Consider the following 14,462-nt stretch of genomic DNA (forward strand, 5'->3'; position numbering starts at 1 on the left):
CATGCTTGGAACCTGGTGGCCAATTAGTTATTGGTCCTTATTGGTCCTTATTGCAAAATGCAGTTGCAAGGCACTCACTTTAATTATGGAAGCTAAGCAGATACTTCCAAGAAAATAAATCAGGTCTGGAACTGAAATCAGCTTTTTCAATATTTCTGCATAAAAAAGTTAAAAACATCAGTAGGCTGTCATATATTTCTAATGTTAAAAAGGAATGCCACTGCTTACTTTCTTTGAAGTTCTCACATTAGTCATCAGGTAGATAACACAGGAAAAGCAACAGACAATGTAATTTTCCAGCTGTATGAATTACAATATTTCTATTCTCAAATTAACATTGAGCATAGGGGAATTTTACAATAGTATCTGTGAGCCGTACTGTCCCACACAGGAACTGGTTGAAGCATCTGGACACTGATGGAGAGGAGGTTGTCTGAACTAGAGAGTAGTTCAGACTAGCTAGCTAGCTTGCAAAGCGGTCCTCAATGCTTGCTTTTGTAGGACAGTTCATTGCACTGTCATGGTACTGTGTACTGTCTGGTAGCCATTTTTGTTTGTTTGTTTGCAAAAGTAATTATATGGTGGTCCTGTTACGATCTTCAGCGTGAATAAACATAGAAAATTCATTGAAATCAAAAATTCATCAAGTGTAAAGAAACTGGTAACCCTGTCACAGGCCCTGTCTATTGAAAAGGAATCACATGCTAATGTGTGTTTCTTATTGGAATGCTTGTTAATCAAGAAAAACAATCAAAATGGCTATCACTGTATTTACAGACACTAGAGCACGATTGGGTTGCTGCTCAGCGTACACTTCAAAGCAACATATTTTCTGTGGATGCTGGGATTTACCAGGGAGACAGAAGAAATCACTCTTGTATTTCACAATATCTAAAGATCATGCAGGGCTTATGGGGTTAGTTCATTTTTATCTCTATGGCTACAGTGCTGTCATTTTAATAAGGGCTTCATCTTAAATGTAATTTTTCCTGAGACTTAGACACTGGAAGGTGATTATGTGTGTATTTGTGTATGGTAAAGTTCTTTTCACACGTATAAGAAAATGTGGCTTTCGGAACACTCATTTCCTCATTGCAAGCTGTTCAGGAAGGAAGAATTATGTAGTTAAAATAACACATTTATTTTTCAGTTGATTTATTTTTTGTGTGTTTTTTATCATTAATTATAATCATAATGTGCACCTAAGAGAGCTGCTTAAAAGGTCAATACATTGTAGAATTCAGAAGAAGAAAGATGCTGTTTTTTTCAGCCACACTGCTGAGATGGGTAGGTGTTGTTGCTGCTAGGTAGCCACATAAACAGCCACCAAGTCTTTAAAATGTATTTTTTTCAGAATTATTCACTTTTATTAGGGTTCTTTCATTTGCTTTGAAAGCTAGGATGACTGTGCATGGTCTGCAGTGGGTGCAATCAGAGGGATGTATATCCCTGACACTCTGTCTTTATGCAAACCAACCAAGCCACACCAGTTAATATGCAGGGGCTTTCATTTAAAAAGGGGGTTAAAAGACACTGTGGTCATATAGACAGAATCTTCTCCATATGTTAAGGTTGATATGAAGTGTTTTCAGCAATGGGTGTGAGAGGTAAATGAATGTGCTCATTTTGCTGATTTGAATTCATAAGACTTCACTGGCTAGGGGAAACGGCAGTCCCTCTCAATGAAGTATTAATGACTCTATCCCGTTTCAATCTTGGTAATGATAAATTAGACATGTCATAATTCCCAGTCAAGAAAACTAGTGTGTGTGAGAGCAGACTTGTTTGAATGAAATGGAAATCAAAGTGGTGGCCAAGAACACGTCATAATTAATTAAAAGGTTAACATACCTTAGAATACATTAATACAATAAAATATGTAATGTAACCTATTAATTATGAATAAAGAAACATTCTGTAGGAGGAATAAAAGATGAGGGTTAAATGAATATGGTTTATAAGCGATTTTCAAGTGCAAACATTTTCTGAATGTTTTAATGAAGAATAATATTTCTTGATACACCATCTCAATATTTATCCAAATAAAGATCTATCATAAATAAATGGAGTACAGTTTTGTGGATTATGTGTCATATTACTATTTTGGTATTCATTGCGCTCAAACCTTTTCTTTCAAATAGTGTGTGTGTCTGCCAGGTTTTGGTTGCTTCCTATCCAAAATGCATGTAATCCAGAATAATCTGCCATTGAATAACTGTAGTGATGATTAAAAACCTGCAGTGTCTACGTGTTACAGGTTGTTGGAGTTAAAGGGGGTGCACTTATTAATTTTGCCCATGGTATCTAAATTAAATAAAATGTACTTTCAAAGTATGGGCAAATTTCATCCCTCTAGTTTTAATTACAGTTTGATTTAAAATTGCTTGGGTAAAAACAATGAAATTCACATAACAAATGTATAAATGAATATTTGATGTCCGTTTGCACAGCCACTGAAGACCGCCCCAAACCCCATGACGTGGTCCTGTAGTCTAATTATTTTTCAGGTAGAGTCTTCATTTCTGAGTCTTCATTTTATACATCTAAAGCATATGAATGCAAATTATAGTAACTCATCTAGTTAACTTTAATAGGCAGCATTATTAATCATGTCTGTCTTGTGCTTGTTCACAGAATTTGTGTATCGATTCAAACTGTGTTGTTGTTTTACCCAGATGTGAAGCAGGAGGTTATGTGACTAAGGCACCACAGCCAAAGCTACTGGCTTGGGTTCATTGGTTCATTGTTTTATGAGATCTTATCGTATGTGCAAAGATACCGTAACCAGATAGGAGATGCTAAGAGAGAGAAAACTGGGAGAGAGAGAGTCAGCATCTAGCTGTTTTTTTTTTTTTGTAAAGCTCTGCAGTTTACTAACATGCATATCATATGTATTCATGTCAAATTATAATGTTCTGATGAAGTGTTCCTTTCAAGCAGCTAGAAGTTTCCCTTATATAATAAACATCATTCCTAATGCATGTAGTTTCCTGGTGTTACATCATGAGGCTGGGTATGCTCAATAACATCCTTTACTGTAGTCATGCTCATCATCATCTGTTTAAATTGTGCTTGCTACAGCATTTATCCGCTTAGCTAAAATATTTCAATAGAATGTGGCACACAATGCAACACATAAAGATTTCATTTTTTGTCCTATGCATGTTCATTTGTATTGAGAGTTTGAATAGGACCATGATCTGGTGTAGTCTTTAATTTCTATTGCCTATGTGAATGTTCAGCCTGTGTTTGTAGTGAAATTGAGATGTGGAGGGCAGTTTCGGTGGAAAAGGTGATTTTCCGTTCTGAGTCCAGGCTCCAAAAGCCTCGAATGAGAGCCTACCAGGACTGGCTGAAGACATGGTGGGGGACACATTAATCTGACCTCTCCTCATGTTTATTTCTGTGTGAATGTGATGCCTCATGTGTCACACAGACTGCAGTCGAATGGAACCGCAGTCCGGCACATGTGCTCTTGAAAAGGATGAGCTGAGAATTCACACCTTGGTGTTAACTTCAGTGTCCAAGAGTGGTGGTAGATTTTTGTATGAACCGGAGGCAACAAACTGTCTCATCAACATGACAGCTCCTTTGAGTAGCGCTCAGAGTTCTGTTGTTTTTGTTTTTGTTGTTATTATTATTGTTATTGCTTTATTAAAGATGTTTTCAAGGTTATTGTGGTAGGATATATACAGTGCATTAAAAATCTAATTTATTTAGATTAGGGTTTCGGCTGATGTCTGAAAAATCAAACAAGGAAAGAAAGAACTGAATAGTAATTTATTTTAGGGTTATACATATACATGAATATTATTTATAAATATACATAAATATTAATTGAGAGTAGAGCACACAGTCCAGCGAATGGGTTTCAATGTTTTGTTGTTGTATATCACATAGTTTCACACAAGCAGGGTAAAAGAGAATTGCGAATCAATATTTTAAATGGAGAACTGTTGATTTTCTAAATGGAAGTGGCAGTGGCTGCATCGTAAAATATGAAATGGGAACAGGGGAGGCATTTACTTATTGAGAGTAAGGTGTATGTGAATCATTGACTGGTTGGCTGTCCAGAGTGGAGGGAAAGAGGCCTCTAGCTGGAGATGAAAGGGCAAATCACAGCGTGATAATCTCAGCCAGCCAATGATGTGCTGTCATTTGACGGCCAGTGGCAGTGCAACTGGATTACAAGGGATTCCTGAGGCAGTCAGAGGTGGGATGCCCAGCTGTTCTCCCCGGGGGGGGGGTTAATGACAGTTAATGAGTCAATCATGCAGTCTTCATTCATAGAATTGGTTAGAGTGGACCCCAGTCTTTCTTTCATTTCCACTGTCTGTAAGCATTTGTCATAGCCACAACCTGTTGATTAATGAATCAAATTTTATTTGTTATAGCACATGGAATACACAATGTAAATGATCACAACACACTGAATATAGTACATTTTCCAAAGGTAATCAAAAAATGCCAAAATCTGCTGGCCAATTGGGGGAAAAAAATCCCCTTGATGCTGGGAAAAGGCATTCGAGTGACTCCTGGAAAAGAGTGAAACATTGATTTCTCACCTCATTCTACCATTAATCAGTTAATTTCAGCCCTGAGTAAATTTGGCAGCTGAGGGATGGCATGATGGGCTCCGATGAACCATGAGGGGGTCCTTCTAGTGGCCAGAGTAGGGACATCAGCAGTTTTACAATGCAGTGACAGTTCAGGCATATTGTCTGTTGACATAAATACCAACCAACAGGGAGCAGGAGCGCTTGTGGCTTGGATGGCATGAGGGCCAGAGAGAGGAGAGTGGCATGACACTTTGGCACACTCAGCAGGGTAAACTGTGGCAACATACCAAAAAAAAGAGGTGAGCAGTAAGGTGAGGACCAGTGGCCGTGAAGGTGATCCAAGACCCATTCATTGACTCAGAGTCTCTGATCCATGTCCTGTTCCATTGTCGAGTGAGTCGAAGTCCTAAGCTCTTTTGTCTTGTTCAGGATAAGTTGTAAAGATTTTGGACGTGTGGCAAGTATGTCAGTAGCATCTGTTTATTACTGTAAGGTTACTGGTATTTAATCTTCCCCCTCTTATGTCAACAATGCCTCTTAAGACATATTAGGTGTGGATGTTAGTATAGACATGGAGAGAGGACACATCCTTGTCAGATTCCACATTTGGTTTTGTCGACAGTTCCTGGCTGTGTGTTCCCAATACAAATTATTGTCTCTACCATATAGGTCAAACTTGTGCATATTCTACAGTATGCAAAGGTTGTGTTTGCCCTGTCTTTCCATAGTGTATGCAAGATGTTTATATTTCTTTGTCTTATTTCATGTATCTTTCACAATGTGTTCACATGATAATGAGAGCTTCTTTGATTGTGCAATTAGGTCTTAATTCACATTTTTTTTTCCACTCCAACCTCTTTGTTCATTTTATGTCGGATTTTTTGATGAATAATGTGCAGGCCTTTTTGCAACATGAGGACTCTTTGTAACATGATGACAAGACTGATGGTTCTGAAAACCGGCCATTCATCTGCTTTTGAATTGGTATGAAAAAGGATTATTTGAAATCAGTTGGAATGTTGCCAGCGTTGTATATTATAATGCATAATTCCTAAAGAACTTCAATGTTATGAGAAAATAGAGGGAGAATGAAGATAAAGTAAACTGTCTCTTAGCATCCGACTTGGTTTGATTTGCAGACGTCTGGAGTGAAAATAGTCTCTTGGGGAGGGGGGGAGGGGGGAATGGGGGATGAAGGGGGGTTGGGGGGGTTGAAAACATAAATAAATTACATCAGTTTTGTGGACCAGATTTCGAGTCAGCAAGTCGCGAAAAGATGGCGAGTTTACATCACCAAAGACAATTTGTACGTGAAGCATAACAGAGGAAATAGGACGCATAAATCACATTAGCTGTAACCCTGAGCCTCCATCGATTACCCACAGGAAAATGAATGGGGACATTAAAGCCTCCAGTCCCTGAGCAATTCACAACGAGGGCCTAACAACCGTGGGGAGGAATGTAGGAGCAGGATGGCATTGTTTCCCTAGGGGAGAGGCCGCATCTAGAGGACAGCCCAGAGGCCACACTTCCAGACCATTCACAAAACAGGAACAGCCAAGAAAAGGCCCAGAAGCAGTTCCCAGCCGCTGGCTCTGTGGGGCTGATACACATTGTGAATGGGACATTTTCAGTATGAAGTGCCCCTTTTCCCCCCTCTCCTCACCTTCTGCAGTTCACTAAAACTACATAACGAAACATTTGTTTCCATCAGATGTAGCAGGCGGGAGGCATGGATATAGGCAGTCCGTGAAGCAGGTAGATGTCACTGGGAATACGTGCGTTGTTACATAATTCAGAAATGAGTTATTAACCAGCCAGCAGGGAGTGTATTTTTTAAATAAGTTTTTTGCAGTACATTTGACATGCACAACTTCATCTGTCTTGGGGACTGCAGATGCAGTGTGTATTTTATTGTCTGTTTGTTTATGGCTAACTGTGGTACTCAGTGGAGCTCATTTGCCATGAAAGCACGACTAACTGGGGAGAGTATGAAATTTGGTAGGCTTACTTTATTTCTTTCGACTCCAGAGTGTTGCATTTCCAACCCTCAGAACTTTACTGTCTCGTTTGGCCATGGAAAGTACGCTGAAAAACTGACCTCCAGGCAACCCTAAGACCAACAAACAAAGAAAATGAACACATTGGAGGTTATTACTGTGTCTATTACTGTGGTACTTCAAAGTATCTCATGCTGAACAGTGTGAGGTTTACGGCAGTGGCGAGTCCTCTGTTTGCAAAGACCTCCTTATGTGTTCCCGTAATTTTCAAATCTGCGCCAGTGTCTGATTTGTTCAATGCAACACAGTGACGATCTGGCCATTAACACTTAAAACATTAACATGGCCCTGGAGAAGAATAATTTGCTCAGAGATGCACAGCGTTAATTAAAAAGCATTAAATTATCACTGAAGTAACTATAAAAATATGAGTTGCTCCAACAGACATTTTTTATTAAGCACTGCTCACTCTAAGAACAACAATAACAAAAATAGATGACTTTAGCTGCTTCATTTTTATTTTAAATGAATAGAGCTGGTTGTACTATGATCGTAACTATTAAAAGGACTCTGAATAATAACAATAGCTACTGTATGATTGGGAACACTTTCAGATAAAGTATCATTGTTGTAGTTGTAATTAAAGGAATAAAAAAGATTATGATTACAAATAAACAAATCCATTTGGGCCCTGGCTTCAAGTATTACTAAAGAAGTCAATCCACCCACCTCCTTAAAAGACAATTATAATTTATTACGAGGGTCTAATTGAGAATAACATCAATTATTAAAAGCCATTGAGTATGTTAATGCCATGAAAAACTTATAGCTCTGAGTGTTTCAAGCTTCATAATGTGCCAGAAGCCATTCCACAAATAATGTGATGGCACTCTGTACAAATATCAATAATCTTCAACAGGAAAAGAATCAAAGTCATTAAATGTCACCACAGCCATTTTATTGCACCATTTTATACACAAGGAACAATAATCCAATGCAATGCTAAAGGAACTTTCTGAATAGTAAGTATGTTCATTCTTTTTCTGTGCAGGTTCAGAGGACGTGTAATGCAAATTTCAGTGGCACTCTTCCAAATACCATCTCTTAAGGGGCGGGTCAATTTAAGTGCAGTAGTTAATATAAGGAACTGAGACGTCCCACATACTCCCTTTTTTTTACCACAATCACACAGTAATTCTAATGACACTGTGGAGAGATTCAGCATTTGCTTCCAGAAGACAGGGAGTGGAAATTGCTTTTGTAGGTATTTTTCATTGGTGCTGTTTTTTCTTTTAAAATCCTATAGATAAGTAATGAAGAAAGAAGAATGCATTTCTTTTTTCCCCTCTCTGAACAATAATTGATAGCATTTGTCAGTTGGCAGAAAAATAAACTATGGCAAATAACTTTCCTTTATTTCTATGTCAATTTACATTTCTGCCAACCGGGATGCCTTTGTTGGTGCCTGTCATCATATGATGAGTAGAATTTTCATTTCTGATTTACTTAATATGTTCTCCGACATTTTTTTTCTTTTTCACTGTTGTCATCAGTTTGTATTTGCTGACAGCATGCTGACTGAACTCTGAATATGCAAACTGGATTCCTACACTATCAGTTGATGGTGCCTTCAAAGGTTTCCTCAGTCCCATTTTAAAATTACTTTTCCCAAGGTTTTTCACCCACTGATGATTAGAGTCCCGTGGCATTTATTTGCTGCCTCTCACATTCTGGTGGTAAATGTTCAAATAAATGGGATTGACGCTGCCTCACCTTGTGTGCACCCAAACCTTGTTCTTTTAGAACTAACAAGCTTGTGTAACATGCTAATGTAACTGCCAAGCACAGCACCACAGGGAAAGTGATGATGGCGATGCACAGTACCTGACAATGAACATTTATCAGCTGCCAGCAGGAAACAGACTGCTTGTACAATGACTGCTCTTAATGTCTCATTAGAAACAGTATGCCGGATAATAAATACATCCAGTAATAAATAATAAACCGAAATGGTTATGTGCTGTAAATCATCTCCAATGCTAAAATCTGAGATTGTCACCTAAGCTTTGCCATCTGTACAATACACACACCTTTCTGTGATTATCATTGTCGTAAATAATTATGTAAACCTGATTTTTACTTTCCTCAATATGATTACGAGACCCATCACACTGAAGAGAAGTGTACTATGCCTATTCTGTGCCTCTGTAAGAACAGGACCTAGCTTCATAGGTTGCATTCCTAGGTGGGGAACTACTGTTGTACCCCCGAGAACGGTGCTTAGCCTAAATCGCTGCATTAAATATCCAGTTGTATAAAAGAGTAGCATAAAAATCTAGTTATTTAAGCCACCCTGGAGAACACCATCTCCCAATCAAATGAATAATAAAGAATAATAAAATGAACACAAAATAGGAGACAAGAATCCTCCCAGTGGTGGTATTTTGTTTCAGATATGGATGGAAGTCCTGGGCTTTAGCATAATTTCTCGCTCTCTAAAGCAAGAGACTTCAAAATGTGTTAGCAGACAGACCCGCAGAGATGGCCGAATTAATAAAGGGAAAAAGGTGCAGATAAGGTATTATTTATTTTTTTTTTTTATTTTAACATAAAATTGAGGCCCTAGATATCTGCACTCCCTGTCCTCTGTCATTTCAGTCAACATCCCACAACGCAGGGAACAGGCAGAGCCAGTGCAGAAACTCTGTTCGTAAAGACTTCACTAATCAAGTGCTTTAATAAAACATCTCTACCAAACTAAATGTCTTACAGACCATTACTGCCTCAAATTAGGAGTATGAGCTCTGTCTCCCAGTACAGTATGTAGGTCAGGGCCCTCTTGGTCGTCCTCTGAAAAAAAAATTCTCTGCAAAAAAAAAGTAGAAACACTTGGCTGGTTGTACCCTGAAGATTTTACATTTTTCCCAAATGCTTTTACCAGCTGGGACTCATCAGCTTCACTTATTGTCAAAGTCCTGGTGACAAGACATGGGAATATTAATACACCAGGAGAATATAATTATCAGCATTACATCAGAATACTCAAATGTGAAAACTTTATTAAATGGCGAAACCAAGCACCGTTTCCACTATGGAGGTCTTTGTCTTCCCATCTTAAAAAAAAGACCTGTGTAGGACACATGAGCATCAGTTTGGGAATCAATAAGTAAAAAACAAAAACTCATTCAGTTATGAATAATTATTCGATCATTTATAGGGTTATCCTATTTGTCATGAATACACTTAAAATACTCAGAAATTATATCTCATATAATTTCATATATAAGTATCTCATCATTTCTTGACTATGGAAGGCTTTTACCCACCAGTAGAACATCTGTAAATTGTTGGTATGGATAAATGCAGCATTAAAAACTGATTTTATGTCAGGAACTTCAGGACACTAAAATGAAAACAATTCCAGGGATAACATTATCGTTATTGTACTGTATATGCGGTTTTCTCACTTATCCAGACGGTCTTGTAAAACAAGGGTACCAAAGTGCATCTAATAAAGTCAGAAGAACAACAGCACATACAGAAAATAACAGCCCACACTAAGGGAAAGCTTGATAACTATATAGAATAACCATTCACAGTGACAACTGGGGGACAGTCTGCACTTTTCTTACTGGAGCTAAAATTGCATGGAGCTGCTGTTAGATGGCATTTGATTGCTATGTGATGTTTGATAGCTATAGCTGTGCATAGAGAGCAACTCCAGTTGTAATGATTTTCAGATCAATGGCATATACAGCATTTATTATTTATTAATGTTTCACTTATTTTCATATTCATTTGGGGTAGATGGGAACATTCCTCAATAAGTCAGTGTAGACTGTGAAACTCCCAAAGATCAATTTACAAACTGAAAATTTAGTGAAAAGGATTGGGAACAAGATCATAACGAGTGAATAGGATCTATTGCAATGCAGTAGACCATACAACATGAAGAGTGTGCTGGAATGATAATCCTTATTCATCCATAACCTTTTTTTTTCCTTTATTCACTTACTGTATGTGATGTGTTGTCTTTGCAAAAAAGAATCAAATGCAAGTTGATGAATGTTTGGAGAAGGAAATAAATTTCATTCGTGCCCCACCTGACCTGTCCAAAGGTCTGTATTATGAGTATTTAACGCTAGCCCCTTGCAGTGTCCCTAATGGTCACACTGCCGTAACACCCAGTTAGCACAAGCGCTCAGAAAAGCAAGGTGAAAAATAGCAAATATGGGGTGGCTGACATTTTTCACATTCACACGGTCCCATAGTAACAATATAGTGCTAGCCTGGTGCTTTAGGTTATTGCACTAGCTGTTACCACCCTTTAGGTAGACACCAGTGCATTAAACGTGCAGATCCAATATGCCAGGACATGGCTCAACTTCGCACGCTTGCCTCCGGGGCTGGTGCCGGAGGCGTCTGCAGATTGGCTGTGAGGAGCGGTCGGTGGAAATAAATGCAGCAGAACACGCAGCCATTAGCCAATAGCTCAATCCAGAGAGAAGCTCAGCGGTCCTGCATCACACACGGCCAGAGCTGGGGATCAGTTCCCTGGAATCACTGAGAAATTGATCAGTTAGTCAAATTTTTATTTTATAAACCGTTCTTTGCAAGGGCATTGTCACAGAGCATTCATGTCATAGCAAATATAATGTGTATTGTATGCTTGGGTGTGTGAAAAAGGAAAATAAATTAAAGGGAAGAAATATCCTGCTCATTTCATGTTAGGTGTAATGATGTGTTAAAAAAATGTCCTAGTCTGTGGTTAGAGATGTCATGATGAAACAAATGGAACTTATGGTTGCACGTCGTAAGGTATTGTGTTTTCAGTTTGCTCTTGAAAGAAGACAAAAATCTAGAATTTGTTAGAGAGGAGAACGGTAAAAGAGTTATCCTTGGGGAAATGTGAGAGGGGTGAGCCTGAGCAGAGACTGAATCCACTGTCAATACCAAGTTTCTCAAGGTTCCCAATCCAATATATGTCTTGATTATGACAGCTGCAGTTTCTTGCATAAAAATTATGTGTCCATACCAGAAATGGGCAGAGCAACTGATTTTGGGGTAGCCAGGAGGCCATAGATGGATTTTTACCCCAGGTGTGATGAGACAGAAATGAAACAAAGCTGGACAATTTTGCTGTGGGAAAACTACCATTCACTGTAATGTAATTCAAACCTATTGAAGAACTGCCCTTGGTGTGGTGGCATGCACCGACCTATAGACAGACCACGGGGCTGATCCGTTTTCACAGCCATTTGTTCCCAAATGACACCTGCATGTAAGAGAGGCATCTTACATGATCTGGGTGAAGTATTTAATCCCAGTGTGTTGCGGTGGACGATACAATTTTCCACACTGTACAAGCTGTGTAAACGCACATATACCCATGTGTAACGGGTTCAACAAAGCGCTGTGAGAGTCCTTTGGACTTGGCAAAAAAAAAAAGCTTTAAAAACATCCAACATCTTCAGAGAGTGATTCTTGTATCTCCAAGCCAGATTGAAGGCAGACAGCAGCAAACAGAACATTTGAAGTATTCCATTACTGTCTCCTCATCCACAAAATTCCAATTATAGTGGCAATTAAAACTGCCTGAACTAATTCAGGCTACTTGAGTGTTTTAATTAAACACCCTTTCGTGCAATTATAGTATGTGATTGTTTCTAGCTATAAATTAGCTAAATGAAGCTATCACGGGGTAGATTTCAGAATCCCAGAGATATTTTACTCATCTGAAGTGATTTCAATCTATGGTGAAACATGAAATCCAAAACAGAGCAAATATATTTTTTTTAGTATGCCAGAATGCCTTTTGCATATGCAGAACACATTTTTCAATATTTGCCACTTCATTGTACATTATGTAATATTAACATAAACAAACATGACATTTCGAAAACGACAAGTGATAGAACTGTGTACTTTGTTCACAAGAATTACTGAGGTAAGACTAAACCTCATATAATGATCATACAACATGTAATACAGTACTCAGTCGAGTGCAAAGGCACATAATAAGCCATTTGGAATTAGAATACAGATATGCTGTCTCACATAATTATCTTAGAACCTAGCACAGAAAATGTTTTGAGAAACAATGATGTGCAATTTAGCTGTGCCTGAATGCCATTGCATTGACATGGCTGGAAAACCAGACACTGTCTAGTGGTGATAAACTTTACCTTCCTCAGTCTGACGGTAGTCCTCTTAAGACCAACCAATGAGATGCAGATGAAACATTGGGCATTGTACAATATGCACTGTCTGCGATCCTTCTGAAAGTGTCTAGAGAAAAAAAGAAGATAATGAATGAATATGAACCCCTGATACTAATGACTGAGGCCATGCTATCAATTTGCATAGTGAGACTCCAAAGTAATTAACACCAGTCATATTATCATTATTATATTATTGTTATAATATACAGATGCTGTACATACATTCAAGCATGCTTTAGTTAATGTTTGAAGAATTTTTCATTTCATTCTTTTATTTATAATTTCTTTCTTTTATTTGTAATTTCTTTCTTTTATTTGTAATTCTTCTTTTCGAATGAACTACTTACAAGGATCAAATGAACTTGGATGGATGTAATTCTTACTAGTGGAGTGAACAGTATTTTCAAATATATGTGTTCCATTTTGTCATGCATTAAAGAAGTGCCTTACATTTTGGAATTTCTGTTTATGGTGCATTACATTACAGTTGCTGGATTACATTACATTACAGCTGGATATTCACGGAGACACTTCTGATTAAGCAGATTGCCTAAGGGTGCGACAGGACTGCTGCATCAGGGAATTAATCCAGCCACCTTAGGGTTACAAGCCCTGCTCCTTACCACTACACCACACATGACTTTTTTGAATAGACAGGGGGGATTACAGCTTGCTCTGTCCTCCAGAAAGGTTTCCATTTGTAAGAATATATTTAAGATGAAGAACACTGAATATCTGTTTGAAAACAGCGCGCATGAAGAGAATGACATGAACTAGCTTTAGTGCGTAGTACTGCATTTCTCGACAGAAGACATCAAAAGTTCCTACACAATATTTGTCCATCTCTTCTTAGAATGGCACAATCTCAAGGAAGATGATTGTATTGAGTGAGCGTTTCACTATTGTGAAATTTCAGATGAAACAGATGATGACCTGGAGAGTCTTTTCAATTTCTGATAATACTGATAAAACCAGTGCCTGGTCTGAGGCCTTTTCTCATATTGTTTAACACCTTTACAGATTCCATTCTGTAAAATGTCTCTGCTATTCTGTGCCAATTTCATAATTCCATGCAAGGTGAAGAAAGGGTAAATTTACCCGTACAAGACAAACTTGATCACTGCAGCCCTTTGCTGAATCTGATTGTAGTGAGGTTTGTCCTGTACTTGGACTAACAAATTCAGACTTTTGTTTTTTAAATCAATACAACAGGCAAAAAATGGTGGGCAGTTAAAAAAAAAAAGCTGTTCATAATGTTGCTGAAAGTTAAGGTCAAAAGATATTGCAGTGAAGCTGAATCTTTGCTCTTGTGTTTTTGTTTTTGTAAAAGCACTTGTTAAGATGTCAGATACTGTCAGGGACTGTGTGTGTAAGATTTTGAAACACCCTTATGTGGGTAGTGTGAAAGTTCTCAGCTGTGTCTCACCCTTTGCACTCCCTCTTGGTATTTGGGTTGTAATAAAAAGAAAATAATTTACATTGAAAAAAACATATTTGCAGCTTCATATGACACAGTGCTACTTTGGGTAGTAATGAGATAGAAGACTGGCCATTAGGGCCATTGGGCAGGGCTATCATGTGTTTTTAATAATTGACCAATGAACCAATGAGATGATATTGCTCTCCATAGCAAAACACTGTGATCTGATGTTTAAATGAGCCATTGAGAGCATATGATGACT

The sequence above is a fragment of the Megalops cyprinoides genome, chromosome 15, assembly GCF_013368585.1.
Source record: "Megalops cyprinoides isolate fMegCyp1 chromosome 15, fMegCyp1.pri, whole genome shotgun sequence".
Classification (NCBI taxonomy): domain Eukaryota; kingdom Metazoa; phylum Chordata; class Actinopteri; order Elopiformes; family Megalopidae; genus Megalops; species Megalops cyprinoides.